This window comes from Ictalurus furcatus, chromosome 15, assembly GCF_023375685.1.
Source record: "Ictalurus furcatus strain D&B chromosome 15, Billie_1.0, whole genome shotgun sequence".
NCBI lineage: Eukaryota > Metazoa > Chordata > Actinopteri > Siluriformes > Ictaluridae > Ictalurus > Ictalurus furcatus.
In genome coordinates, this window is record NC_071269.1 from 23,728,075 (window position 1) to 23,734,696 (window position 6,622).

Here is a 6,622-nt window from a genome sequence, read left to right on the forward strand (position 1 = left end):
TACCAACTGAAAATATACTGGGAAATAATCAATAGTCAATATTTACAGTCAAAACAACCTATTATCCATCCAGCCATTTTCTGTACCGCTAATCCTACACAGAGTTGCATCGCAGGGAACTCTGGGCACAAGGCAGGGGACACCCTGGATGGCGGGCCAGCCCATTGTACACACATTAATACACCCATTTACACACTATGAACAATTTGAAAGTGCCAGTCAGCCTACAATGAATATTTTTGGACTAGGGGAGGAATCTAGAGTACTCAGAAGAAACCCCTGAAGTACTGGGAGAACATGCAAGCTCTACACACACTAGGTGGAGGCGGGATTCGAACCCCCAACCCTGGAAGTGTGAGGCAAACATGCTAACCAGTAAGGCACAGTGCCTTCACAACCAATTGTTTTTAAGTATAAATCACTGCTGGTGATCATTTTCATCTCGCTCTGACACCTGTCCTAAGTTGCCCTTCTGAATAGAGATGTACTCTTTAATGCTCCGCTAGTTCTTTCAATGTTTAAAAAGGACTGACCGACTAACATTACCAAGCTACTTCAAGTGTTAGCTAAGGTCATAAGGTCAACAAATTGTTATGAACTTTAGCTAAAGTTAGTTGCCTTGGTTTGTGCCATCACTTTTTTCAGTCATGTCGGTTTGCTAGTTATAATTTCAGTACAACAAGCTAGCTTAGACATAACAATGAGCAACCTACTGTATTGAAAAAAAAAAAAACAACTGTAAAGAACCACTCAATCAGGTTCTGTTAGAATTGCCAAGGGCTTCAGGTCCAGTTTGGAAAGTGCAAGCGTGTTCATGGGACTCGACTGTCATTTCCACAAATGTCATTCACCTTGTCGACCACACCCATTTATTTATCATTAAATAACTCATATAAGATGCGTATATCGTACAGAAAAATATTTGGGGAGATATCCTGGGCAGCTGAACCTGTAAACATGTCAGAACACTTTTCCCCCAAAATAATTTGTGTTGATGTAACTTAAAATGTCGCTTTGGCTCGGTCTCCATTCACTAACATGCGAATGGTTGGTGTTAAAAATTATACTGAAGCCAGCCACTAGAGGGCCTCAGAGACATGTTGGCTTCAATTTTAAACCCTTTATGATGCCCACCCATATATACAGTCACTGTGTAAAACAAGTTAGCTAGGAAGCTAGCGAGTTCGGTAAGACCACTGTAGAATTTATAAGCACGACGTATGCAGACACCATAATGCAGTTTCGATTTAAAAAATGGCAGCTAACACTTTTGATATCTGGTGTTATTACTCCAGCTCCTACTTTTGTTTATGACAACTGATGGATCTGTGTAACTTTACTCCACTAGTGAGTTAGCAAGCCAATTCGTCTGTACAGAGTGTGAGAGAAAATGAGTGTGTAAATCTCTAGGGAAATCACTGCAACTACACTGTTCTGGTGTTCTTCCTGCCGGCGTGTCAGATTGTCTCTCTGTGCCAAGCAGAAATCAATTACACTCTTACAAGGACTTTATTTCTGCTTCGATTAAGACACCAAGACACGGGAGGAAAACAAAATTCAGCAGTGGACTGACTTAGGAAAGATTTGCTTACCAATGAATGATTAGCATCTTATTTACAGTACAAACAATTTGAACCTACTGTTTCAAGTCTATGCTCATTCTGTCTCGATTGCTATTGTTGTTCTTTAGGTTGCTCCCATTAGGGGACACCACAGCGGATCGCCTTCTATTGTCCGTATATTCATTTGGCACAGGTGTTATGCCGAATGCCCTTCCTGGTGCAACCCTAAAGATACACCCATCTGTCCCTGATAAAGACACACCCATCTGTCCTGATAAAGACACACCCATCTGTCCCTGATAAAGACACACCCATCTGTCCCTGATAAAGACACACCCATCTCTCCTTGATAAAGACACATAAATCTGTCCCTGGTAAAGACACCTCCATCTGTCCCTGATAAAGACACCTCCATCTGTCCCTGATAAAGACACACCCATCTGTCCCTGATAAAGACACCTCCATCTGTCCCTGATAAAGACACCTCCATCTCTCCTTGATAAAGACACATAAATCTGTCCCTGATAAAGACACCTCCATCTGTCCTTGATAAAGACACACCCATCTGTCCCTGATAAAGACACCTCCATCTGTCCCTGATAAAGACACCTCCATCTCTCCTTGATAAAGACAAATAAATCTGTCCCTGATAAAGACACCTCCATCTGTCCCTGATAAAGACACCTCCATCTCTCCTTGATAAAGACACATAAATCTGTCCCTGATAAAGACACCTCCATCTGTCCCTGATAAAGACACACCCATCTGTCCCTGATAAAGACACCTCCATCTGTCCCTGATAAAGACACCTCCATCTCTCCTTGATAAAGACACATAAATCTGTCCCTGATAAAGACACCTCCATCTGTCCTTGATAAAGACACACCCATCTGTCCCTGATAAAGACACCTCCATCTGTCCCTGATAAAGACACCTCCATCTCTCCTTGATAAAGACAAATAAATCTGTCCCTGATAAAGACACCTCCATCTGTCCCTGATAAAGACACCTCCATCTCTCCTTGATAAAGACACATAAATCTGTCCCTGATAAAGACACCTCCATCTGTCCCTGATAAAGACACCTCCATCTCTCCTTGATAAAGACACATAAATCTGTCCCTGATAAAGACACCTCCATCTCTCCTTGATAAAGACACATAAATCTGTCCCTGATAAAGACACCTCCATCTGTCCCTGATAAAGACACCTCCATCTGTCCCTGATAAAGACACACCCATCTGTCCCTGATAAAGACACCTCCATCTGTCCCTGATAAAGACACCTCCATCTCTCCTTGATAAAGACACATAAATCTGTCCCTGATAAAGACACCTCCATCTGTCCTTGATAAAGACACACCCACCTGTCCCTGATAAAGACACCTCCATCTGTCCCTGATAAAGACACCTCCATCTGTCCCTGATAAAGACACACCCATCTGTCCCTGATAAAGACACACCCATCTGTCCCTGATAAAGACACACCCATCTCTCCTTGATAAAGACACATAAATCTGTCCCTGGTAAAGACACCTCCATCTGTCCCTGATAAAGACACCTCCATCTGTCCCTGATAAAGACACACCCATCTGTCCCTGATAAAGACACCTCCATCTGTCCCTGATAAAGACACCTCCATCTCTCCTTGATAAAGACACATAAATCTGTCCCTGATAAAGACACCTCCATCTGTCCTTGATAAAGACACACCCATCTGTCCCTGATAAAGACACCTCCATCTGTCCCTGATAAAGACACCTCCATCTCTCCTTGATAAAGACAAATAAATCTGTCCCTGATAAAGACACCTCCATCTGTCCCTGATAAAGACACCTCCATCTCTCCTTGATAAAGACACATAAATCTGTCCCTGATAAAGACACCTCCATCTCTCCTTGATAAAGACACATAAATCTGTCCCTGATAAAGACACCTCCATCTGTCCCTGATAAAGACACCTCCATCTGTCCCTGATAAAGACACACCCATCTGTCCCTGATAAAGACACCTCCATCTGTCCCTGATAAAGACACCTCCATCTCTCCTTGATAAAGACACATAAATCTGTCCCTGATAAAGACACCTCCATCTGTCCTTGATAAAGACACACCCACCTGTCCCTGATAAAGACACCTCCATCTGTCCCTGATAAAGACACACCCATCTGTCCCTGATAAAGACACACCCATCTGTCCCTGATAAAGACACCTCCATCTGTCCCTGATAAAGACATCTCCATCTGTCCTTGATAAAGACACACCCATCTGTCCCTGATAAAGACACCTCCATCTGTCCCTGATAAAGACACCTCCATCTGTCCCTGACAAAGACACCTCCATCTCTCCTTGATAAAGACACATAAATCTGTCCCTGATAAAGACACCTCCATCTGTCCCTGATAAAGACACCTCCATCTGTCCTTGATAAAGACACCTCCATCTGTCCCTGATAAAGACACCTCCATCTGTCCCTGATAAGACACCTCCATCTGTCCCTGATAAAGACACACCCATCTGTCCCTGATAAAGACACACCCATCTGTCCCTGATAAAGACACCTCCATCTGTCCCTGATAAAGACACACCCATCTGTCCCTGATAAAGACACCTCCATCTGTCCCTGATAAAGACACCTCCATCTCTCCTTGATAAAGACACATAAATCTGTCCCTGATAAAGACACCTCCATCTGTCCCTGATAAAGACACCTCCATCTGTCCTTGATAAAGACACACCCATCTGTCCCTGATAAAGACACCTCCATCTGTCCCTGATAAAGACACTTCCATCTGTCCTTGATAAAGACACCTCCATCTGTCCCTGATAGACACCTCCATCTGTCCCTGATAAAGATACCTTCATTTGTCTCCGATGAAGACACCTCCATCTCTCCTTGATAAAGACACACCCATCTGTCCTTGATAAAGACACACCCATCTGTCTCTGATAATGACACACCCATCTGTCCCTGATAAAGACACCTCCATCTGTCCCTGATAAAGACACCTCCATCTGTCCCTGATAAAGACACCTCCATCTGTCCCTGATAAAGACACACCCATGTGTCCCTGATAAAGACACCTCCATCTGTCCCTGATAAAGACACCTCCATCTCTCCTTGATAAAGACACACCCATCTGTCCTTGATAAAGACACACCCATCTGTCTCTGATAAAGACACCTCCATGTGTCCCTGATAAAGACACACCCATCTGTCCCTGATAAAGACACACCCATGTGTCCCTGATAAAGACACACCCATCTGTCTCTGACAAAGACACACCTTTCTGTCCCTGATAGATGTTTTTTTCTTTACTCTGACATGCAATACAATGTAACATAAAAGCAAGTAACTAGTAACATTTCAAAATGAAAAAAAAGATATTAGAATGACAAAAGGCAAACATCTATCCATCCTTCCGAAACCCCCACAGCACGGGGAGAACATGCGAACTCCACACCACAGGGCCGCAGTGGGAATCAAACCCTCAACGATGGCAATGTGAGGCGAACATGCTAACCACTAATCCACCGTGCACCCACAAACACACAAAACATTGAAATAAAATAAGATTCTCGTGTATATATATATTGGCAGTATATCGCTGCGGGAATAGTGCTAGTTGTAATTATCACATTAATTACTGAAAATTTGGTTGAGTTGAACAATACGACTTCCACTCTCATTTACTGCAACGTAAAATATAGCAGCTGATCCAGGAGCTCCTATTATTTCCAATTACTGCATACCGACAGTTCGGTGACCTGTGTGCAAAACATAACGAAGCCACGTGATACTAAATCCAGGACATGAAGTCCTAATGTCTGCACAGGATGTATGTGAATTTTATCGCACTTTTAATTCACCATATAGATTTGGCAAATGTATACAATAATGGCAGTGATTTTGCTAATTTCGAAGGACATGCCTACCGAGCAGTCATGTGAGCGATATGCTGACCGAGCACGCCACTTGAGATTAATTTAACTCGTAGTTTTATCCTGAAAAAAAAAAAAAAAAAGTGACGTGCCAGTTTAATATGTTGTCTCCTCTGTTACTGTTTATATATTTGGCTTCAAATGGCATTGCATACATGTTTGAGTGTTTTCACAGCCAAAACATACATTTTAAGATTATGGTCAGAATTGCACATAACTAAGACACGCCTCTATTTTAGTGAAGCGACGCCCCACGTGTGTAACTCTCCTGTAACTTCCAAATAGTGGTTAAGTCTTAGGTCTGAATACTGATGTGCATGATTTCAGTATTAAATCCCCACGGCACATGCTCAACTCGACTTTCAGTCTGGTCCTATGAAAGTATCTGATTATTTAATACATTCATATGCTAATGAATCATTTTAATATGCAACGTATTTTTGTGAGCACTGTGTCTTTAAGTCTCTGATTCATGACTGAAATATCCTGACTTGCAACGAAAGTAAAAATATCGTATTGCATCGGATGCTAGAATGACCTGACCACGGTGAAGTAAAGTGCAACTATAGCTTTCTCTCACACACACACATACACATACACACACACACACACACACACACACACACACACACACACACATGCACCGCACGCATACATCCTGTCACAGAAGAGAGAAACCAAAGAACCAAAGCGGGTTGAAAAATGCTGACTCAGAAACACTCGCTCAGTTTTTACACACACATGCACACACACACGAGTGAATTTGTTGATCCTGACCTCAAACACACTCCAGGGTCAGTTTCAATACTTTAGTACAATCACACACACACACACACACACACACACACACACACACACACAGAGCGTAAAGTTGTTGATCCTGACCTCAAGCACACTCCAGGGTCAGTTTTAATGCACACACACACACACACACACACACACACACACACACACACTTCCATGGTTTCTATTGTTTATTTCTCTTCTTTCTAATATTTCTTACTTTTCCTGTGTCTGTCTCATTTTTTCTCTCTCCATCTCTCTCTCTCTCTCTCTCTCTCTCTCTCTCTCTCTTTCACTCGTCCCTCCCTCCCTCTCATTTTTGTGGCTAGTGTGTTCAT